Genomic DNA, 26,439 nt, shown 5'->3' with positions numbered 1-26,439 from the left:
TGATGTAAGGGCAAAGATGAGAAAGATCCAGCTAAATTATTGGTTCAAAATCTCTTTTAAAAACCAAAACCATTAAAAATGAACGCCATCATTTGCTTGGAGGCTGTATGTACAGTTAGAACTATATCCATATCAATTTAAGCTAGATAATATCATCTTAACTGGTAACTTGCTAATAAGCATAAGTGATATACTGTAATGTGTGTCACACATTATATCACAATCTTATAATACAGTATACTTTCACCTTCAATCTTCCAGATGTTCTTTTTACACAATAAGCTAATGTGTCTACAAGGGAAATAAGGGCCAGACTTAATAAACATTTATGTGGGGTATAATATACAAACTAATTATCACCATACACTATAAAGATGAAATAAAATGTGATAAAAGTTGGAGCTGCCAAATTTTGTGGGTTAGCCTTAATGCATGTATGTTTTGGGAGATACAACATTAAAACTCAGAGGAGAGTTTGTTAAATTACCTGTGGGGAGAATATGTTATTCACAAATATTTCTCAAGTAAAAACAATACCTATGGGTTCCCAACTTTGGCAATGCTGGGTATTTTGTATGATATGGTAGTTGTAATCACAGAATCACATCTCCACAGTACAAACCCTATTTACCTTGCTGTGCTCATTTACATAATTACTTTTAGTAAATACCTCACTAATCAACTTAGGCAATGCAATTTGTATGTCAAACTATTATTTCACAAAATGTATATCATTGTGTACATAATGTATATCTTGTGAAAACACTATTGATACATTTAAAAGTCTGTACTGGAAAGTTGCCTCGTCATTGCATGGACCCACTATCAACTAAAGACATCAGTGTAGCATAATGATTAAAAAATGGTTTGATTCATAGGGGCACTGTCATTGTTCCCTTGAGCAAAGTATTTAACCTGCATTGCCTCAGTATCCAGATGTTTAATGGACTATATGGAAAGCATTTAAACATTGTAAAAGTCTCTCCGGATATGAGCTTCTGCTAAACGACTAAAATGGAAATGTAACTTCGTGCTGACCTGACCTGACCTAAAGTAACATAACATATTATTTCAGATAGATTTCTGAAAACCAGTGAAATACTGTTATTAATGCTGAAGGGGCTGTCTGTTGTATGAGTGGGATAGATATCTATCCATGACCTCCCAGATTCTGAAACTTGTCACACGAAGCTGTAGCCAATACCAATAGAAAATAATATGTATAGAGAGAAAAGACCAGTGCATTGATTGCACAGCTTAAAAGAAACTGAAGCAGTTGTGTGGCAGCTTTCATTCAATGACCACTTCTACTGTACTGTACAACACGGCCTGATACAATCATCAAATTGACATGCCGCCTTCTTAAATAAAAAGGGTGTCATGTTTTATACATTTACACCTGCTGAGAAGGGCCTTGTAACATAATTAAAAACATATTTGCCCCAACCATGTAACATTAAAAACCCTTACTGAAATGTTGTCAAAAGTCAGTGTATTGTGCTAGCTGAGCCTTGAGAATCCATACCTACAATGACACTGATATTTTGGACAGTCAGACAAGAAGTGAGCAAATATATATACAAAAGATCTTCCAGTATGAGCATGATGAGAATATGTAAGTAAACCCATCGTTAATTAATTCAGTGTCTAATGTAAAGGCTTTTCCACTCACTACTTTGAAAAATGAAGCAGCCACGCAAGTTTTTCCCCCACATGATTTCTACTTTATTTGAAATTGGTAAAGTCTGTGCCTTACTTTGCCTCTGAGTATACCTTTCCTGAAACATGTCTGATCTGTTCAACAGAAGTTTCTGCGGTCTATGACAAGAGGCTCAGAATCTACTGTAAAAGTGGACTGTATTTCTCACACACACACACACGCAAGACACTCAATTTCAAAATAACGTATATAACCGAAATATTTTGAGCAGTAATACTTACATAGCAATGATGAAATCTTATCTGTTTTCAATAGATAGATACAGAGACAGTAAATCAATGATATATTTCTATCCGCTTCTGTTTACACGAGAAAAAGATGTCAGCTAGGTCTGTCAGCGAACATATCCCTTAGCTATGCCCAGAAGTCCTCAATAATAATAATATTTTCCAAGAAATTACAAAAAATCGTTGATAACGTGTTGTGAGGTGCAGCGTCTTTTACTGCTACCACAGAGTGATAGCAGTAAAAGACTGCTAAGTCTTGATAACAAAACGTTTGATTACGCTGACCAATACAACGCTATTCCAAAAGCAAAATTAGACATGTTATACATTGTTAGAAAGCTTATGCTCCCACCTACTGAATGAATGGATTGCCAATCGAGCCAGACTGTGCTAAAAAGGGTGACAATGCCATAAACAACACGTGTGGTATTACGCACAGCTATTTTGGAAGGTACCCAGGCATTACAAATACGCGTATATTTTACAAACGGATTGTCCAAGACAATATATGACCACTCAGTCTCATCTTTCTTCTTTTTCGTCTTCCAACCGGTGCATTCGCGCAGTCATGCACCCCTCTCTAGAGCCATTTGTCCGTTCTGGGCTACTGTAGAAACATGGCGGTGCAACATGGCGGCCTCTGTGGAAGAGGACCCGCTCCCTATGTAGATATAAAGGGCTCATTCTTAGGTAACGAAAACACGATTCTTATTTTCATGGGATTATACACTAATTAAAACATACTTATGAATATTATATTCCATGTCTGCCAAGTTCGCTCCGCTAGATGCCACTAAATTCTACACACTGCACCTTTAACAAGTATGAAATTTCTGTTTATTTTTTTTTACATTTTTAGCACAATTAGCTGGCTAGCTAGCTATTGTCCTTGAATATAGCTTGCAGTGTATTTTTTGTCACAGTGGCCTAGTGTCTTTCTCTTCCTGGAGAGAACAATGGACAACTTGCTCATCACTGAAACCTGTGTGTAGTTATGTCCCTGTGTGTCAGAGAGAGAGTGAGAGAGATAGAGAGAGTGGCACACCACTTTGTCTTATCAGCAGCTGACCTCACACATAACAAAGAAGAAAACTTTCAAGATGGAAGTAGATAGTGCAAGGTCCTTTGGTTAGCTATAGAGGACCAGTTATTATCCAACGTTATGAATAATCTCACAGCCTAATAGTTACTGTCTTCAGCGCAGGATTGTTTTATAGCCGAACACAACATTCTGCGGGTGCTGGTGCAAAAACCACTAGGGGGCAAGAGGGATAAGTCTACATTGACATGACATTTTTAATGTATACCAATGACTATGAAATGTTGCTGTTTCTTGTCTGTCACCATTTTAATGAAATGCAAGATTGTGGTTTTTCTGTGTTTGTACTACACTCTGTGGTGTACAAAGTGGTAAATATTTTCAATATCAATACTTATTGTGAAATACCCTTTAACCTGGTTTGGTTGTAAATACAGCAGAATTATGTGTTTTGTGTAAGCTGAAGCTATTCATTTACATGCACAACATCACCCCCACCCCCTCCCACCCCCCCAGCCAGAACTCAAGAGCGAACCACTGCTCTGTACGCCCCTCTGTGTAGGGCCTTTCAAAGCTGTAGACAACAGAGCTGTCGGACTCTGTTCTCTCACAAATGCCCACTGGGCTGCTGTATGAATGGAGATCTGTCCTTATCTATTAAACCCATTGTTGACTATTCTGGAAATAGAGAGGAGGGGCCATCCCTACTTCTTCTGTTTCAATAAACCAAACAGCTTTGTACAATTGGGCAGACCAAAGTCCCAGAATGCTGTTTTCACAGTAGTTCACCTTTATGATATACTACATCGACTTCAATTCAAATGTATTGTACATGGAATCTTGTAACTGAATAATGGTATCAAATGCCAGTATTATAATTGGGTGCCTGCTAATAAGTAATTGGAATTCTACATGAAATGTAATTTTGTCCTTTTAAGTCTGACATTAAATAGCTTAATGACTGTTGGGTTGGGGAGTGTGTGTGTGTGTGTGTGTGTGTGTGTATGTGGCCATATCTACCATTGAGGACCCCAGTTGAGGTCATGACCCCAGTATTGAGTTGTATTTTTTTACATAATGATTTCGTGTTCTACTGAATAACAGTATTGAACCACTGTACAAAAAATTATTTTGTATTTTGTACAAAGCCAAGATTACCGCTTGCTCACTGTCATTACTAGCGTGTGTGTGTGTGTGTGTATGTGCTGAGGTGGAGCAAGCAGGCAGATTATGTTGTTACAAAAAAAAAATATTGCTCAGAAAATATGGCATAGTGATGCTTTGGATGATTTTGTTGCATAGTGGGAGTTTTAAATCGAACTGCTGATCTGAAGCCAAACGAAGCATGATGTAGGTGACAGATCGCTCATATTATTTTTAAAAAATACGTCTTGTCTAAGCATACCTCTTGTCTATGTCATGTATATGGAACGAGAGCTGTGTCTGATCCAGTCATGTGATTATATTAAAATAACCTCGACAGTGATTGGAGAAAGATAGCTGTGTCTGATGAAGTTTTGTGTATGCTATCCTCAGCAGTGCAGTGCTGCATAGACAAACATTGAACTTCATTCTCCTGTATCATTCATTATTGACTTAGATGGATCCAAAGTGATCATCATACAATTTTTTTTTTTCTCTCAGAATTCACCTATTTAGATTACGGAAATCAATTTTTCCAGGGGGCATGCCCCCGAACTTCCCTAGGCTGAGTCTCAAGCCTTTGCTCCTTCTCAACTCCTCAATACAGCTCTGTGTGTGTGTGTGTGTGTGTGTGTGTGTGGACAACAGCTAAAATCCAAGCTGTGAAAACATGATGCAGAGCAGAGAAACCTGAAGCAAACAAAAGCCAGACTTTCAGCTCGCATTTCTATTTCATTACAATGAAACTTCATGTGAAAAGAAAGAGTGCTGAATGAAATGTACTGATCTAAAATAATCTGCCTCCAGTCCCCGATCAATACTTAAAGAAAGAGGCTTTCTGTTGCACACCTGTGGGGCCACCCGAATGAAATTGCATTTTAACGACACATCAGAAGAAAAAGCAATACAAAACAACCACGGAAGCCATGAAGCTGGGGTTCTGTATATGCTATGCAACTTGTCAAAGATACTGTTGGCCATGGAACTGGTCATAGAGCTTTTTTATGACTAAGAGTTGCATAGTTTAAAGAAGAAAAAAAACTATGATTCTTGAGAGGATATGAAGGAAATCTCCATAAAATAAGATGAATGTCTATGACAGTTTTGGAGAACAGTAGCTGAAAGTGACTTATTTCCCCACTGAGCAGTGTGTTGAAGAGCTTCCTCATCACTCTCTGATATATTACATAAAATGAACTGAGTTTGTGTCACAAGAGGAAATCATACACCTCCGGAGATGATAACAGACAAACAGCACTTTTCATATTGAAGTGGCAGTATGGCTAATATGAAAATACACTTCAACTCCCTAAATGGCAGACGGTAACATGATTAGCAAGCAGGTTGTTCAAAGATTTTTCAGTAAAGGTTTGTTTTTGATGTACATATTCCTTTGTGATAAACATACATGCAATATGAGAGAAAAAACAGCTGCTCTCCACCTGGAAGCTTTAAAAAGGAATTTAAGAAAAAAAAAATTCTTCCAAATGGCTGTGGTTATTGTTTACTATCTATGGACATATATCTATGCCCATTGACCCCCCAGTTTACATCAGCATTTGTGGTGAGAATTGGTTTGCAAATTGGAAATGGTCTTGTGAGAGCTAATTTAGCTCTTTTTAAAGGGAAATGATCTCTATGGTACATGCAAAATCATTGCAACAACTGTTGGTACTATGGACTACATAAGACACTCCACAAAACTACGAAGCCCATATGTCCATCTCAAAGGGTGACTCATTTAACCAAGCCTCCGACCACAACTTTCTGGTTACAGTATTGGCTTACTATACATTTGAATCACACAACACTCAGTAAAACAGTGGTTGCCTTTGTTTGATTCTCTGTTCCATTTTTCTCGCTCTCGGGATGCGCATACACACACACACACACACACGTGCACACACATAATTTGTTGTACCTTATAGCAGTGAATTGTGTTTTGCCCTTTTTGGTATACTTTTCAATAAACTTTATTGTATTTCCAAGGTTGTCCATATTGATGTTATTCTTGTCATGAATTGAGTCAGCCACTGCTAATCAAAAGAACTCTTAGCTGAATCATTTATATGCATTTGTTACTAGCTGAATATATAATATTATGATTTGGTTAAGATTAACTATCGATGTGTCATTTTAAAAATAATTTAATTAATTATTAATTGAAATGACCAAATTATAGTTTGTTTATTTATTTAATGAGACTGATTTATCATCCTTAAATTATGCCACCATTTTTATAAGGATGGTATAACCAATACCTCATACATTAAATGGTGTCATGCATGAATAGTAGAGATATATCCCCTACACAACATAAAGTATATTAAAATAAAAATAAGATTACATATATTTCAAATGGAATTTTAAAATAAATAAATAAATAGATAAATCCTGAAGATGGTTCTATAGACAAGTGAAAGGCAATCTGTATCCCAAAGTCTTGGTCCTTGCTGGAGTTCATGATTCCACTGACCTGAAGAGATGTACAGGCAAAACAAATCCATAATATTCCAGATCTTGATATTTTTATGGCACAAAATTAGGGACACCTGTTCCGCCAGTCTCAAAGGTGTACCATCTGGTTCGGTTTCCTTGCCAATAGGCTTTTTTGGAAGGCTAGCCAGAAAAAAAAAGCATCAGAGCAAGCAACAAAAAAAATCTGGGGGTTGTTAAATGGCATTGGCCCCAAATGTTACAGTCAGAAGAGACAAACATGTTGGTTTTTGGCCACAAACACCACCATTGGGTTTGGAATCTTTAGAAGGCCTCTTATGTTGAAAAGCATCATCATACTCATGGTGAGATATGGTTGTTGATTTTTGAAGTTGCATTGTGTGATGCTGTGCTTTGCATCTACTGGGCCTGGGATTATTGCTAAGGTTAAGTGCCAAAACATTTTGGCCAAAAAAATCAGATATTTTCTTGGACACATGGATCTTTCAGGAAAACAGTGATACCAAGCATACCTCGAAATTGACCACAAAATGATGTTTCTTAGTCTCCAGATGTTTACCAATCCCAAACCCCAACCATACTTTTACTGCCTGCCAGTTAAACAAATTTGAGAAAATCTCTGCTGCCTAACAAAAAAAAAAAAAAAAATGATCCTACATTCAGAAATAGGAGCTTTCTTATTTCTGGATGTAGGATCAAGGGAGTGATTTATAGACTTAAATTGCATTGTCTGGCTTCAAAGGGTTCATTTTACATTACAAAAGCATGCACATTACATTACATCTTTTAGAATGACTCATGTATGAGGACTTCATGTGTAATGTGAAATTCTGTGTAAAACAGAAGTCTTTGATTTTTGACACTTTGATACAGCCTTTAATAAAAATAAAGTATTGCATTGTGAAACATTCTGAGGTGTACGTTGGATGTGCTACTTTTTTCACCGAATAAATCACATTTTCATTTGGAGAAGTGTAGATGACAGGAATAATTCTGCCCTTTAGAAAGTAGGAGCTCTTAGTCCCACACAGAAATCCCACTGTGCAAAGTAAGAAATTTCCCTAATTTAAATGACCCTATTTTAACAAAATCACTGCTTCTGTCAGTCATATCTATGGTAGGCCTACTACATCTGACTAAATAAAAATGCCTTTACATTATTGGCCTTTAAATTATACACAACACAATGTGTTTAATGATTCTGTTTATAACGTTTATATTTTCCTGACAGCCTCTTCAAATGTCTCTTAAAAGAAAAAAGGGAGAGTAGAATTATGTGTGTATGTGTGTAAACTCTGCTGATTGAACACTGAAATTAATATATAATATATATATATATATATATATATATATATATATATATATATGTACATTTTCAAATGAGGCCTTGTTGGTGTGCATACATTCAGTTCAGCAGGGGGGGCAGCAGGCTTGAAGTGCAGTTTTTTCCATATATATATATATATATATATATATAAGGAAAAAACCATGACGTGCTGTCCCGTTATTGGAAAATAATGTACGACGGGGGTGGTGATGCGGCCGAGGTGAAGCCGAGGGTCACTTAACCAGCCCCGAAGTACATTATTTTCCAATAACGGGACAGCCCGAAGGGGTTTATTCCACTTATACAATGGGTTACCAACAATGACTATATATGGTTATTTTAATATTTATTGATTTTTATCGACTTAATCAGCTGAAAGTGAAATATTCTTCCGTGGCCGTTTGGGCATATTATTTTACTGTTGACAAGCAAAACTCTGGTTGGTAGTTCTATTTGCACCGTTGTTAAGCAAAAACCTCTGGTCATTAATTCTATGAAAAAAAAAAAAAACAATTCCATTGAGAAAAATAGTTCCTTCTTGTTTTATGCAATACAATTAGCACCAATTTTGGTCATTTTTGTCATTACATTATTTAAGAAACCTGCATGAAACCATAACTCAATCAAATGAGTCTCCCTAGCTCTGTCTTGCTTTTTAAAATGTTGCGGTCTCACGATGTAGACATAGAGTTTCTCCAAGAACCTCTGAACCCGGGTTTGAATGCCAGCTAGCTTTATGATAAGTTCGCCGTCACTTGTCACCTAGCCAATATTAAAATTCTGGGTTTTAGGTCAGAATGGTCTCACGGCATGCTTGTTATCCTGGCTAGCTAGCTAGCTAACTATTGAATTGTATTCAAAACAGTGGTTACTACAAACGCAATCGTTTACAAAGATACGGATGAAAATGCGTCCCGTAGCCATGACTTAAATATGGAACCCCGATTCTTCTGTTAAAATAAGGGACAATTTCGTATTTTGCTGGATGGTTGGCATTCCTAAATGAACCCAGTAACTAGAACCGTGATTCAACGTTGCCATCAATTACGAAATTGGACATTGAAAAGGGGAGGGGACGTAACAACAATTAAAAACCGTAAGAATAATGTTGCTGTTTTAACTGCTGGATTTTGTAGCACACTGATTTTAGAACTGTTAAAACATTACATTACAGGCATTTAGCAGACGCTCTTATCTAGAGCGACTTACACAACTTTTTACATAGCATTTTACATTGTATCCATTTATACAGCTGGATATATACTGAAGCAATGCAGGTTAAGTACCTTGCTCAAGAGTACAACGGCAGTGTCCTTACCCGGGAATCGAACCGGCGACCTTTCGGTTACAAGCCCAGTTCCTTACCCACTGTGCTACACTCTGCCCTGTGGTGTCCCTTTGCTGACCCCAACTCCAATTTTAACAAACCATAATACATTGAAACAGGGGCAGTTATCAACCTGATATCCTACAAGGAAAATAAAGTGCTTACATTACACATTTATTACAAAAGAGAGACTTGTTGTTTGCATGTAAGGGAATGCAAATATTGCTATTTACCATCAGTCCATCATACAATTAATCTGAAGCAATGCTGTTACACAGTAAAATGATCAGTGTTCATTTAGCAAAGCTTACATGAGTTCAAGAGGTATCATTGTCCTACTGTACTGGCCAAAAGTACTGTATTAGGCCACTTGTATTTTTTTTTTAACTTTAGGAAACGAAGCATTCAATTAATATATGCACATTTATTGAATAACACATTTTTTTACATTTTACATTTTTTTTCTTTCAATTTTGACCTACAACAACTAAAAAAAAAAAAAAAAAATTACTTAAAATAATCTTAGCCATGACTTTCGTGGAAATAGCCTCCTTTGGCTTTAATTACAATTAAACAAATTACTGGAAGACTATCCAATCATTTTGCAAATGAGGGATGGGAGGGAGATACATGTTAACTCAATTCTTCTCTTCCTATTTTTTTTAGGAGCTACAAGTGGCCTATTACATTTGGCCAGTACTGTATAGCATAGCAAAATGTGCTATATAGAGTAGATTCAATCTATGCACAAGGTATCTTTCCAATGTATCAGAATATCTTTGCATTTTACATGGGAACTTGTATCGTATAGAAATTAAACTGACCCTACCAAATGGAGAAGTGTAAATATAGAAATGAAAGCATTCAGAAGGGAGGTGAACTGAATTGAGAGAGATGAGATAAGGAGGACAGGAGAAAGGGTAGGAAGAGAAGAAGGGGCTGTGGTGAAAAATCAATAGCTGATTGAAATTCTTTCCTCATTTTTCCCAGTAACAGCTAACAGGACCTGAGGGAGAAGGCTAGAGGTCTCTGTGGCATGCTTCCCCATGATACTGAACAGTTCCTGCTGAAACATTTCCCCCAGCGAACCTGATCAGGCTTTTCAAATGTGCTAAGAGGTTTCTTTATTGCCTCTGTTCACAAGATAAACAGAAGCCGCGTTTCCACCAAAATTACCCGGAACTTTCAGTCCCAGGAACTACTTTACCAGGAACTAAAAGGTTCCTTCAGCCAATGGTTGTCCGCGTTTCCACCGGGGTCTAAAGTACCGCGAAGATTAGGCAAATTAGCCCACTGACGTTGTCGTCGGTCCATCTGTCATATGATTTCTTCTGTAACCCCATACTACCACCGAAGTAGCCTACATTATTTTCTAATAACCGGGACAGCCCGGAGGGGTTTATTCCACTTATATACAACGGGTTACCAACAATGACTATATATGGTTACTTTTGTATTTATTGATTTTCATATATCCTCTCAAACACATTCATTAACAGCAGAAAACATGCACACGTTGTAAACAATTTGCTGTTTTATTACTTTCTCGTTGTCAATTCCATATAGGCTAATCGCAAAATGACAAGAATAGAACGAAAACTCGGACTTGCGTGAAAATGTAAATTAGTAGTGGTACAGCCACCGTTTGCTTTCCTTCGAAGTTACTGCTAGCCAAGCAGCGAAGTGTGCCCTCCAGATGCGAACCATGCACCATAAATGAGTCCATAGTCTTCCTGGTCTTTTCGTGGAATTGAAAAATGGCAGTAAAATTGAGTAAAATTACGGCAGTCTGAAAAAGCTAAAGCGAAGATTACTAGAATTAACCTGTTATTTTACCCGGATAAAAAGTGCGGAAGGTGGTTTCCAGTTTGCTTGTACTGTATCACCAATGTTAATTATGCAGAACTACCGCATACCTCACATAACTGTATCAAACGTTTTGAGTCAATTACAACGGGCTAACAAAGAAAATCCGGAAGAAAATATTCAGCAACCGAATTAATCCGTTTGAATGTTTTGGTAGCCTACGTAATATGCTGTCCCAGCACGAATGCTTAGCATTTTATAAAACGAATACTAAAGCAAGAAAAGAGCAGAAGAGCACACGTTATAATTCCAAGACGTTGGCAGGCTATAACCAAAAGTAGGCTACTGCGCCGCATAACATACAAGTTTCATTTGAAGTTATTATGAAAATAAATTGGTTTGCCGCTGCATATTTTCAAACATGGCGGGTAATGGCGGAAAATAAATACAACACAAATGCTACGAGTACTCGACCAATCAGAAATGTTCAGCGCTGCAAGCTCCACCCAAAAGGTTCCTGTACTTTCGGAAAGTACTACCCCCCGAGCAGGAACGTTTTGGGGGGTAAAACAAAGCCCCCAGAACTAAATTTAGACCCTAGTTCCTGCGGTGGAAGCGCACTGAGTTCCTCAAAAGGTTCCTAGTTCCGGGGTATAGTTCCTGCGGTGGAAACGCGGCTAGAGACGACCCGTCAAAGCCTTTGCAATACCCCTCCATGTAAAACACTCCCAAACTCTGGGATAGGACCCAATATGGCTGCGTCATGAGATGCACATAAAAACAATGTGCTTTTAGAGTGTAACGATCTTTTCAGCCATACAAATTCACGCATCCTGTATATTTGCACGTTGTGCATGTGCCATTGAAAATTTTTCTTCAAGTCTGGAAATTGTTTGACATTGAAACAAGCTAACCGATCTTTGACAAATGTGACGGGTGCTGGAGAAAAGGTCCGCAAGTCGCAAATCTTGAAATCGTGCTAGGAGGCAAAAAAGGTTTTTTAAATTTTTTTTTACTGTTTTCCTTTTTTTCATATTACGAAAGTTAAAGTGTTGAAGAAGTCACTCAATAGAATAAACAACATTTTTAGGGTCACTAAATACTTATAATTTGTCAGCAAAGTCGGCTTGTTTTAGTGATTCTTACAGCCGGGTTTTGGAGGCGTGATGGGGGTGCAGTTTAATTAGCATGTTTGATTTCGTTGGCTATTGTCACTTTGTTTCGGTCAAGCCACCGCCCATAAATAAAGCCGTGTGGTAGTAGTCTATGTTTGTTTACTGTGTGAGGTTGCTACAATGGCGGACGCTCAATCAGTAGGTGAGAGTATAAGCTTTCTAACGATGTATAACATGTCTAATTTTGCTTTTGGAATAGCGTTTTATAGGTTAGCATAACCGAACATTTTCTTACCATGGCATTCGCTCTAAGGTAGCATTAAAATACGTTGCACCTAACGAAAGGTTGTCAACGATTTTTCGTAATTCCTTGGAAAATACCATTATTATTGAGGACTTCTGGGCATAGCTAAGCCATATGTTTGCTGATAGACCTATCTGACATCGTTTTCTGGAGCAAAACAGAAGCGGATAGAACTGTCATTGATTTACTGTCTGTTTCCATCTACTGAACATTGATAAGATTTCATCATTGCTATGTAAATATTACTGCTCAAAATATTTTGGTTATATGCGTTATTTTACAAATTGAGTGTCTTTAAATAGGTTAGTGGTATTATGTAATGTGGATATTTCACACTGTAATGTAAGCCTTAGTTAGTAGTGTAATAGTTTTTGTGACGCATACAACAGTGATGAGGAGAGTGTTGAAACATTGCCAAAACGTGGTGGACGGCTGAAAATAGTTTTCATATCGTCCCATTCCCATACAAGAAAACATAGGAGTGTACAGAGTATAGAAATACATACAAGAGTTAATTATTACACATTTAGGTACTGTGTAGCATTGTGTGACTATATTTTTGCATTATGTTTAAATTATATCTATGTTTCATCTTAAACCTTCATAAGGGGCTCATGTGCTTTACAATGGACAAAATGCATTTGTGGCACTTTATTTCTTACAAAATTATGAATATAAAGTAATCTAAGCTAGTATTATAAATTATACAAATGTATTGCTTCATTTAAGACATTTTTCTAGTCTCTGTGGTGTTCACATCTGGAGTTATAAAGCTTTAAATAGGGTAACCCCTAAATGGGTAAGGATTGACAGGTACTCTAGTGGTTGGGGTGGAGTTAACTAGCTATTGTTCCCACCCATTATCTCCCTGTGAGAAGTGTAAAAATTTCAAGATCTTTCAAGGGGATTTTCTCTGCTACTTGATTTTAGGAGTACCAACATTCAAATAAGCATATCTTCTTCAACTATTTTCAGATTTCAATGTATGACACATCATTTGAGAGTTTATAATCTGCACTTTCATAATCTGTAAAAAACTGAAAAATGACCTTGCCCTACTTGAGGACCAAAACACCAGCACCTGTCACAAATAGAAACCTGAGTAATTATATTTTCCCACACATATTTAATTGTTTGATCATCCACAGAAACCCACCCATTTAACCTGCCTGACCATTTTCACCTACCGAGTGGTGACCATTTTTTTCTTAAATGAGACCTTGTCTGGTACAGTACCATTTTAAGGTGTGTGCCACCACAGGTCAAGTAAGAGTGTGATGGTGCTCTTACATGAATTCCCCTGCTTTTTTGGTACCTTCAGTTTTTAACCCCTTCATGCAAGCCCCCTAGTGGCTGGATTGCCAGTGTGCTGCGATTTCTTAACACTAGGAGCGCTGTGACAGGTCATTTGACCTGTCACTGAGATATTTCGGAGTTTAGGATTTTTTTCATTTAGTTACTAGCAAGCTACATCATCCGCATTCACTGACTTTTCCTAAATATTTGTTCTTTACGTACCAGCGTAGTAGGAATGTCAAAGTCCCGTTTGGAAAATGTTAAAAGCACCTTATTTCACTTCCGTGTGTGTTATAACAGTGTTGTTAAATTACGGCCGTCTTCAGACTAAGGAGTCAGTTTTCCTTCACCACACCAGGAGGCGCAAGGATATACTTTTCATCGCGGTGGACACGCATTTATATTTGTACGAATGTTTTATTTATTTTGTTATTAGAAATATTTGTTTATGTTTATTTTGAATAATACATTATATAATGTTTTAAATATGTGATCTTAAAAAATATTTTTATAGGCTATTGCGTTCGTTTTGTGATCATTTGTTTATGCCTATGCCTTTCCCTTGTGTTCTGAAATCATAGCCCTACATTTTATTTTTACAATTATTATACAAGTGGAAATTTCTAAATAAGGGTTAAAATAAAATTGATCCGTCTTCAAATGCATAAACAATTTTTTTTTTCAATTTTATGCATTATCATTCTCGTGCACAATGGCTGCATGCGACACGTTCACGTACAACAACAATGCTGCGTATGATATCGCAAAAACTAAATCTAAGCTAAAGAAACGACTACAATATAACAAGATAAAAATATATTCGAAGCGCTATTTGTTTCGGCTGTTAATTTGTTTATTCGTAGAATGTTACAGTGAATACGTCTTTTTGTAGGCCAACCCGGACGTTTCTTCCGCCATGGGTTCCCTCGGCAGATTGCCAATGCATTTTTCCAATAGGGATTTAGTTTTCTTCCGAAAATAAGACCTATGGTTAATCTATGCCTAAAACAGTTTCACGTTTTGTTTTACGAGTTCTATGGGTTCGCCGCTCACTCACGCTTAGCGTTCGACGCTCAGCGTGCATGCGAGCTAGTAAAACAAGAGTGGTTATTGCAAAAATGTGACCGCTCTTGTAGTTTCAATATAGAAACTTAGCCTACTTTTCAAAAGCACATGACAGCTTAGACATCCACGGTTGACAAACAATCGTGAAGCTCATTTAGGCTTACGTTCACCACAAACCTTACTTTCGGCAGAAAACTAAATCCCCACGGGAAAAATGCATTGGAAATCTGATGAGAACCCAATGCCAACTTACTTCCGGGTTTTAGGACTACAAACTGTAACACTATTGCAAAAACAATCTAAAATAAAGAAACCACTACAATACAGCATGATAAAAATATATTTGAATCATAGCGTAGTTTGTTAGTTTATATTTAGTCATGGTTTGTTTCGGCTGTTAATTAGTTTATTTATAGAGTGTTTCAGTGAAGACGTCTTTTTGTACACCAACTCGGACGTTTCTTCTGCCATCGGTTCCCTCGGCAAATTTCCTATGCATTTATCCCAGACGGATTACGTTTATTTAGTGCACTTGTTATCAGTGGACTTTCTGTGAGTTCTGATCAAGCATACCTTGCTCGTTGTCAAAATATGCTAAAAAAAATTATAGCTGTATCATATCCTATTTTCTGTGAGGTAAAAATGTGACGTGACACATTTGGCTTTTGAGGGACCAGGAAATAGGGGACATTCGTTTCAGGGAGTAAAGGTTTTGGGGGGAAAAAATCATTGTGGAAGCACGCGAGTGGTGACACGATGTCCGGTTAGGCTAGGCTTTGCAGTTGCTATTATGTATAACTCCACAATTTTTTAAAAACGTAGTATTAACCTTTAGGCTACTTGAGAGAACAATAAATGTAACTATTACATAGCCTACAATCAAAAATGATTTCTCAAATGTGAAGTGTCTTGTGATGTGTTCGTGTGGTGTATGCTGTTATTCCGTTGAGTAAACTAGTAATAAAAATCTTTTTTTAAAAACAGTAAACTAAATAGGAAAAAAAAAAGAATAAAAATGTAGAAAAAAGTATAAGCAAGAGCGAGAGATTGCTGCGTAACTAAAAGTAATACAAGGCATACTTTGTAGCGTAACGAATTACGGCTAAGCAAAATACTTGTATTATTTTTGAGTAGGCTAACATAACATAATAATATTATGTGCCGGACAAATAGAACATTTTATCTCTCCCTGGAGAGATATCAACTTTCAAACATTCACACGTGGCACAAGTGAACCATTCTCAAGTGGAACATTCACATGTCAATCTAAGGGTAAGGGTAAGACCACTGATCTGTATGGGACATTCAACGCTCACCCCTCCCCCACCCGAGAACACAGAAAACTTCAGATGCTTTAGCGAAGCATGGCACAGCATGGTTATGCTGACCGTAATTTTTCACTTACTTAGAAACGAAAGCACATATTCATGCATGCACGTATAAAGATGAGACGGCATCTTGAGCAATGTGCTATCGACCAAACTTGCAATGTCAAATCACATGATGGCAAAGGCAGCTAAGCTTACAAACTCCGCGGCATATAGGCGACCAGCAGCTCTTTAGTTTGTTGGTCAGTTGGTCCACAAAAGTGTCCTCATGTGGATGCATGCGCGGTTGCAGCTATTGCGGATTTGGGCTTGTTATTACTGATGTTTTATGTTTACTATTAACATTTAGCCTACTAATGTTTTATATTGATATTGATATCAATAAATACTTTGCTTATCCATAGATTGAATGGAAATTTTTAAATATTGTTTTCACAGTTGAAAATGTAGGTTTTGAAAATATAAGTTAGGTCTATTGAGGTGAAGTCTCCAATCGCCATCACTGGTGTCGTGAAGAGGAAGAAAATCACACCCCTCTGCGAAGCTGAACATTCACACCTACTGAGTTTGACTCGGGGCCATAGAGAAAAAACTATCAGCTCTGGTTTCGCTAAAGGCAGCTAAAGAATTCAGTATTCTGGTGCTGGGGGAGGGGTGAGTGGCGATTCAATAGATGAGCGTGAACGATCGTGCGTGAATAGCTGGTAGTTTTTTTGAAGCTATTATCATGAGTAGGCCTTTTAGGCCTACTGAGTAGTAAAAAGATACATGCCCAAAACAAAGATACAAGTGTCACATTTTTACTTGTTTTTTAAGTTTTACTTATTTCTAGTCAGGTTCGGACCTTGTTTCATATTCAAAAATTAGAGCCTTGCACGTTAGGAACTGTGTTAGAAGACTGCTCACGCTGTCTGCGTAGATGCAACAGCACATGCATAAACTATCGGGATGCGTTGCGTGGGAATGTAGGCGTCTCTGTGCTTTACCATGTCCACGCAACCATTGATAGGGTTTATGGAGTTTATGAAACTAATTGCCCACATAATTACTATTCCACTTTCAGCAATACATTTACAGTTACCAATCGGGAGAAACAGGTCGCTACCACTAATGTTACTAATGATCGGCACATGTAATGAACAATTTTCTTACACTATCATAGGATTGACAGCCCAAGCAAGAATCACGTCAAATAACCAGGAATAAATGTATCATTATTTATATTCTTTTAAAATATTTTAAATATTGCGTGTGTGCGCTGAAGCGATAATCAGTTTTGAAATCCCACTTGGTTGCTAAGGTCTTATGTACAGTGCGGTATTATTCAGTGTTACGAATGGGTTTTTTTTTTTGTAATTACGATGAATAAGAGACTTCTTTGGATTTCCAGAGACTTCTTCTGGATCCCCAGTCGAATAGTCACAGCTAGCTAGGCTATGACCTGCTTGCCTGTATAGCCTACATGTTTTCTGGTCACCGGAAAAAACTCGTTTGAACAACAGGATTCTTCTTATGTACATTGCGGTATTATTCAGTGTTACGAATGGGTGTTTTTTGTAATTAGCCTACGATGAATAAGAGACTTTGGATTTCGAATCCCCAGTCGAATAGTCACAGCCAGCTATGACCTGCTTGCTATGAGTGTAGCCTACATGTTTTCTGGTCACCGTAAAAAACTTGTTTGAACGACAATATTTTTTACATGTATTTTTATAAAACAGAAAAGCCGACCCTAAAATTTGCACGGGTGATGATGCGTTTCCCTCCAACGACAGTGATCACATGCGGAGGGAAGCGGCTAATTTTAAAAATCGTATTACAGTTATATTCTGGCAAATCGGCGATTTATATGTTGTTAGCCTATTTGATTATTAGCATTTATGATATTATGCATGAAGAATAAACTGTCAAATTTGTTTTTTGAAAAACAGGTTTGACCTCCCTACAATCTGTTTATTGTTAGCTTTTCATGACTCATTCTCTTCATACAGACATACTGTTTATTCTAAATACATTTATATTGCAACAATGTGTTGACTAGAATGCCGAGCCGTAACTAAAACATAACTTACTCTGATACTCTGACAGTCTAAAATCTCGCAAATATTTCATTAGGACAATGGGCTGGCAACCTTTGTCAGCTCGTGTCTAATAAGCGCCATCTAGCGAACAATGCGAATATTTCCAGTTTGAAGGCTAATGTGCCATTTGACCCTGGCCGCGCGAAAAGTTATTTGAATGCCAGGAAATGGTCCGGCGCTCCTGGTGTTAATTCAGACATACATTGCTCATTTAGCCAACCTATGAGTGGACCCAGGGAAGGTTGTTTTAGCTTTATTAGTACACTATACACTACAACAATGCTAAATATGCAGTTTATAAGTGCCACCATTGCCCATCATCCATTTAAGAAGCACCCCCCCCCCTCCCTGCAGTCTCATCTACCCCACAAGCATGACACACTGAACAGTAGCATTCATCTGGGAGTTCATAAAAATAATCTTTCACCACCAAAAATGTGTGGTGTTTGGTTTCAGGTGATCTTTCATAAGATCAAATAAGCCTTGTATTATGTTTGAATTGGTAATTGCTGATTCTGGCAATGTATATTCTTACAACAACTGCAGCAAACGTCAATACATCTGTGCCCTATCAAACATGTATCTTTCTTTTTCCATGTTTTAAACAAACACAATTAGATTTCCCACAGTTTTGAAATGTAAGAAAATAATAAATGCCTGTAAAGATAGCAGGTCTCCTTCTCCGTGAGCTTATAAACTGAAATGGAATACCCAGACCAATGGCAATTGTGTATTATATTATTAAAGAAGGTTGTGATTTAGTTCAATATCAAATCAATAAAAATTTTATAAAACAACAATGCACACCAACAGAAATAGGGATGTAATACTACAACAGAAACAATCACAAAACAATAACATAATTTATATATACAGGATATATAACATTTGAAAACTCCATTAAAAATCCATGATATTCCCTGTTTTCCAAAATAGCATATTTGGTATGTACTGTGTGTGTCCCTCTGTGGAAAATTAGGGCAGTGCAGCCAAAAAAGTGCAGCCTGTACCTTTGTACTAGAAGCAAAGTATAAAATCAAGGAATCAGAGGATGAATTTATACTAAAAATGAATTCATTTGAAGTTATTTTGCATTCTGGTTTAAGACACATTGAGGCTACACTGTTGTTCCCTACACGCATGTGACTGTCACTAAAGAATCAACTCAAGAGAGTTTGATCTTTGGTGCACATGCACATGCGGCATTCAGAAGGAATCCCACAGCTCGACAATTCACTATCTGCCATAGAGAAAGTCATCTCTTAAAATCCATTAATCTCTTTTGACAAATGTATGCACAGATATACTTCTGAGAGCTTTCAAATGTAAATACCGATGCACTGTAAGAGAAAGACACATACTGATATATCACAGTGTAGGGGATATATCAGTATGAAAATACTGAGATTAGCATGCAACGCCTTTCAAGTGGAGCACAATAAGGATGGTAAGGCCTTACATTGCAACATTGGATAAACACACACAAACACTGGAAAAAACAGTGACTTCAAAACAAACTCTGTCCAATGCTATGAATGATTATCTTAAAGCAAGGGAGAAGGATGAACAATGTTAATTGTACAGGGAGAGGTAAGATAAATAAATGCAACAAAGTACTGTGACTTTTTCCTACTAGAAGTGTCCTTTACCTATTCCTATACCTATTATTATGAACTCTAATTTGGACACAAAGAAATTGTTGGTCAACATGAACCTTGGCTTTCAGTCACCACTGTGAAACTGGAGCAAATCTAAAAATAAAGTACAAGGGGGTAAGGCTGGGTGGGGTGAGGTGTGTAAGGATGTGGATTCTGTCTCAGGAAGGAAAAACAAGTTTCTGACTCCATTCACTTTCAAAACTTGCAACCAGAATGTTTAGGGAATGTTGTTAGGAAGAGTGGGGAGGCTATACAAACATGACATGCCCAGAAATCACCTTGGGGGCAGTGCAGTATCATGGGTAAAGACCTGGTCCTTTAACCTAAAGGTCACAGGTTCAATTCCCAGGTAGGACACAGCTGTTGGCCTCTTGAGCTAGGAACTTCACCTGCATTGCTTCAGTATATATCCAGCTATATGAAACGATTCATTGTAAAAGAAAGTTGTGTAAGTCACTCTGGATAAGAGCATCGGTAAACACCAATGGGATTCTGTCATGTCAGTGACTTTGTGAGCATGAACATTCAGGGTTAAGACACTTGTTTACTTGACCAGAGGCATCTCCTTAAAGACATTGGCAGATGTTGCTGCGCATCCCAACTTGCACCTCGCTCGAGACCTGCCTGAGTTGGCCTGCTACCATCCGCGAAATAAATGCACGAGTTACAAACAGACAGACACAAAAGACAAACAAGGCACCACAGAAAACAGTATTTCCTAGTGCTCGGCAAGTAGAATTAAATTTTAATGTTACATGTTTAGCATCTATGTGTAATTATTTACATAAGGCTATATACAAACTGAAGACTGTTTGAGTGTAAATGTGGCTGAATGAACCCTGTATCTATATCTGTAATAGCTAAAGTGTCAACCCAGTAACTAAAACAAATACTGCAAATAGACTATGGCCAGTAAGTATATGAATAAGCGTTACTTAAAATTAACTTACAGTGGACACACACATAAAACGACAGGAACTACAGTACACACACTGGGAGACAGGAGCTAGCCTTGTTAGCTAACAGGCAGACTATCCTACCTCAGCATATGTTTGTGTGCTGCTAATGGCTTCTGCGTGCATGAGAGCACTATACTCCCTCGTAATCTAGTGATAATAAGTGCTCTGTATGATGATGCTTGATCTTGTGAGTGTACCTATCATTTCTCTAGATACTTTTCAAGTGGTGGTCCCTTTATGATCCATATACTCAAGTTGAAAAACCCATCTTTCACAATTGGTTGTTTTAGCCACCCCACCCCCGACACCCCCCCCCCAACACACGCACACGCACACACACACACACGCACACCCACACGCACACGCACAGACACATGCACTCGTTATATTATCCAACTATTGAATAATGCTTATTGTCTACTTGTTACAGTTCATGGCTAGGGCTCATTCAAAATCCTGTGTTGAAGTGACCTGTCCTAAGGATGCCATGTGGAGGTGCTGTGGCACTGCTGATTTGTTGCTGGCAGTTAATTTGCCATCAGTGTCTAGTCTTGTCCTACATTTTTGACCCCTCCACCTGGTATTGTCCATAGCCTGGTATTCCAAGAGGGTAATCTGCCTGTCGTTTGACCCCTCCACCCTGTATGTCCATGGTCTGGTCTTCTGGGCCTCAATTTGTGCTGCCATTCATAACCTGTGGCTTTGTCAGTCTACAGTAGTGGAATAACAAAAGTCTAAGAACACCTTACAGGTGATACAGGGCAAACCTGCTGCGCAGTAATAATAAAACTAATAAAAAATTAATTAGACGAAAGGTAAAAGGTCATGTTTTGAGTAATATCAGGCTTCAATCATCCACTTTTGGTGATCACATGTCCACTGTGGCCTTGTTTTCCTGTTTTTAGCTGAGAAGAGTGGAACTCGATGTGGTCTTCTGATGCTATAGCCCATCCTTTTCAAGGTTCCATGCCCTTGTACAACCCACAACACAGAGTGGATTCAGTAGAATGATAAAATATATACACATGTAAATACCACAAAATAAAAATTGATTGTCTGTACGGTTGTCTCATATTCTGTGTCAGATCTCAAACTCAAATACTTTATAGCAAAAATGACAAATTTAATTCTACCGCTACAATACTTTAGGAGGGCAGTTTATATTCAAAGAAACTGCCAGTCTCAACAAAAGAAACTGCACCTCACTTGACCAGTGGAGCTGCAGCTTGAAACCAATTTTGCACGTCCCTCTTTATTAACCATTGCTGTTAGGGCGACAGCTACCCTTTTGTTCTTCACTACTGGTTCATTCCAGAACAGCTCTGGGTCATTTACAGACCTGTCCCAAGTGGCCATCAGTTCTGCTTTATACCATGTCACATCAGGCTTGGACTGGAGAGCCCTTATGTAAATTCCATTTTATAACATATTGTTATACTGTCAAAAGAAGATCAAGCTAAACAAGAGAGACATGAAATGAAATGAACATGCAATGTCTTAGTAGCCAGTATATTTTCCTCAACACAGTTCAGTTAGTTCAGTTTTTTCACCAGATGTGGCTGTACTCACAGTGTTCCAAATGTGGAGGTGTTGCTGAGATCAATGACAGGTTGGAGCCATCTTTGTGGAATATACCAGACTTTTATAACAACCCCTCTAGTTGCTTTTCAGAACAAGCATCCAAAATATTGATAAACAGTCAACAGTTGAAATAAATGTGATGTCACCCATAACTTCGGACTTTCCCAACAACCAGTGACTATTTTCAACATTACTCAGACCGACCACACAGTACTGCAGAAAAACTAGTGCTATCTAGACAAGAGATCTATAGAATCTATAGCTGTGAGGAAATATTACCCATGGTTACTTGTGAGTGCCTGGTGTAGAGCTAATGCAGCAATACCCACAATGAACCTTTTGGTATTCGATATGCTGTATAACATGAATCAACAAACTATGGCTTTACTCGGTTTATCCTGAAATATTCAGTAAGCACACTCAAGAGCACCATGCTTTGACATGGTGCTACTGCAATAAAGATAAAACTTTTTGGTTGTGGTTAAGAGTAAGTGTTCTGCTTTTTTTGTTTTTGTTTTTTCCACTTAACAGTCCTTCCTCAACACATTGATTTGGAATGAAATACAAAAAGTGAGCTTACACATTTCAGGCAAAGCAATCATTACCGCTAATGCTCCCATGATTCAATAGCTGTGGTATTTCCCCCACCCCCTGTTATTACTCTGGTGGACACAACCAAGCAATTACAGTTTTCTGTTGTCCTGTCCTGTTTTTTTTAGTCAGATTTGCTGTAGAAAGTGAGTGTTAAAAAAATTGAAATATCAATTGAAACTGACTGGTCTCTGTAAATATAAAACAAAAAGGTGATTTTACTCTTGTCACATTAGATACATATCTTATTAGCGCACACACCTATGCACACACACGTCATCAGGAGGATCCTCAAGCATGTGAAGGGATTTCTGAATTGAGTCAGGACTCTGCAGCTCTGAAGCCTGTGCATGTCCTTACCGTCGTGGGGGGTGGGGGGAAACAAGTACCTCCACATCAGTGTGGGAACCTTCTAAAGTCACCTGCATGCTGTCAGGGAAACCAATATGATAAATGGTTCAGTCTTCAGAAAGCCCGTGAGCTAATTTTGCAGGACACAGACTCAGATAGTGAGGAGGTGTCCGAACAGGAGAACAGTGTTCAATTAACTTCTGATAATGAGAGGGAATTTGAGGAAGAAGACTCTGACCCCCCCACCCAGCAGTAGCAGCAGCCACCTCCCAGCCAGCAGAAAAATGGGCATATATTTCCTAGAATGGCCAGCTTGAATGGCTCTCAACCCCAATGAGAGTGCCACCATGTTTAGCTGCCAAGCATAAGCAGATAGGGTTTGTCCCACGGCCGACTTGTATGGCAGTGTCACATGTCAGTGACATCATGTCTGCCTTCCAGCTCCTGATTACTGGCAAGATTAAAAAATGATCCTGGACATGACCAACCTTGAGGGTAGCCATGTTTTTGGGGAGCAGTGGAAAGACATTGGAGAGACACATTTACATGCTTATTTGGGTATCCTCATTCTGACAGGGGTCTACAAGTCAAGAAAAAGTCTGTGGGGTGCTGAAACAGGAATAGCCATTTTCACATCCATGAAGACCTTGTTTCATATTCTCATTTCTCACAGTTAACATGACATAATAGCACCCTGCCTCCATCATAATGGACTTTTCACTTTTTACTTTCATGTTATGTGGTCTTTCAGAAGTAAATAATGACTATCAACCATAAATATTGTTTATACTGCTAGTAAGTGAGATGCTAGCTTGATCTTGCTCTACCTCCAGGAAATACAGCCAGTATTGAGAAAATCCCATACTTGTCTCCAAATTAAGGGCATTCTGCCGTTGACTCCAAGTTTGACTTTACCACTCACTTTATGTCCAACCCTTTTAGAAATTCTTAGCTTATTATTAACCACACCCACATGCAAGTTTATTGGCTTACTACCGCCACATGTTTTCAGCTTATGATCTGGTCTATTTATGTTATATTAGAAATGTGATTGTGAATTCAAACACGAGATCATTCAGCACATGTCAAAAAAAAGTTATCACTAGGGTTGTGCACCAGTACAATACAAAATTGTTCCATAATTGGAAAGTAAAAACATGTTCCAAATTGAATTCATAGATTCTATATTTCAGAGAATGAATACCCTCCTCCTGGCACCACGATCGCTGCCTACACACACTAACTAAACAAACACTAACCCATTTGGCTGCTGCTTCTTTTGCTTGATTGCTTGTGTCTTACACACACTTCCTGATTCTGGTGGAAAAAGTGAAGGGAAGGAGTCTGGTGGTGTTAATGCCAACAATAGCCTGAAGGTATGCCAATACAGCAGTGTAAAACACTGCTCACTGAGTAGCCAAATAAACAAGTGGATTTTTTTTTTTGTGGAATTACACCATGTCATTCTACTATTAATATCTGCTACTAAATATCGAAGAAATGTACAACATTACCATTGGTTTTACATGTAACGATGTCCCTTTCAGGATTCCGTAGTCATTTATTGTCTTGAACAACCTGCAACCTGTTTGAGAAATAAACATACAAATATAAAGTGGGGGTAGGTATTTTCAAAGCAATGCGCAAGTGCCCCCCCCCCCCACTTGCATTTTACATTGTTGTAAGTTCTTTCAGATTTGATTCATAACTATTTGTTATACTGTCCAATGATCAATGGAATGTTTAGTTTGAAATGTATTACAAAGATTGAGAGCCTGTGTGAGTGGTTCCTTCATCACAGCATTGTTCAATCATAACATTATGCAGTAATATGCAAGCACTTGTTGAGGTGTAATTGTTTTTTTCCCATTGGCTTTTGGAAAATTTTACTAATTTTGCTAACTCATCAGCATGGTTAAAACTCATTTTCAATGGAGTTGGTCAGAAGAACAGGAATTATGAAGTCTAGCTAGGATATATACAAACAGGTAGGTTTTACTGTTTGTAAAATTTCAGTTATTAACATTGTGTCATATTTTTGATGTTGCAATATTCGCATTGGTCATAGGAAACCACTGTTAGCCTTTGCTGATAAAGCTCTGCACATATACACTCCTGGGCAAAAAAATGGGCCAAGCCCAAAATGGCAAAATATTAAGATTTTAATGGTCTTAACAGCTAAGACCATTAAAAGCTTAATTTTTTGCTATTTCGGGCTTGGCCCATTTTTTTGCCCAGGACTGTATATATATATATATATATATGTATATATTACTGCTAGGGACGGACAGATTCCATAATCGTAAAAAAACATTTTTTTACAACATTTTTTATGGACCTTTGAGGGACAGATTGGGAAAGAATGCTTGATAAAAAATTTGTCTTTCAAAATAAAATTCCTCAAAGAAAAAAAAGGTGTTTTTTTACACACTGATTTTTTTGGAAGAATAAACACATGCGTGTACAACCCTGGCAGTCCGTGGGATCCATTGAGTCTAGCCTTGCACCTGTGGTGTAAATCATAATTTTAAAAAACATACTAAAAAGTTACTCACATGCAGTACAGAAAGCATACACTAATGTTGGGTGATAAATAATAAATTTACCAGGACACAAAATGATATACAAATCCCCAAGTTACAACTACAGGAGCAGAAATATGCATCAAAGGAACTGAACAAGCCATATCCCAAAGCAATGCTACCCGTGCTTTCGTACATTTTTTAACATTATTTGACCCTGTGTTTCCACATTTTGCAAACACAAGATAGTTCAGTGTACGTATGCATTATCTACTAGGGAAACCTTTGTTTCAGCAGAAAGTCTCTTGTGAATATATGTTAATGTGCTGGGGTAATATATCAACATTCTAATGATATTGTTTGGGTTTTCTGAAGATTCCTCATTGAAATCATCTTTAAAACCTTTTATTTTTATTTTTATTTTTTTTTTAAATCCTTGTGGATTACGCTTCTAAAAGAAGGACTTTGGCAATTTATCATTGGCCTAATTTGATATTAATTTTCAAATATGAAGACTATTCCATATAAATATTCCAGTACCA

The sequence above is a fragment of the Anguilla anguilla genome, chromosome 9, assembly GCF_013347855.1.
Source record: "Anguilla anguilla isolate fAngAng1 chromosome 9, fAngAng1.pri, whole genome shotgun sequence".
NCBI lineage: Eukaryota > Metazoa > Chordata > Actinopteri > Anguilliformes > Anguillidae > Anguilla > Anguilla anguilla.
Note: the sequence above shows the minus strand (reverse complement) of the source record.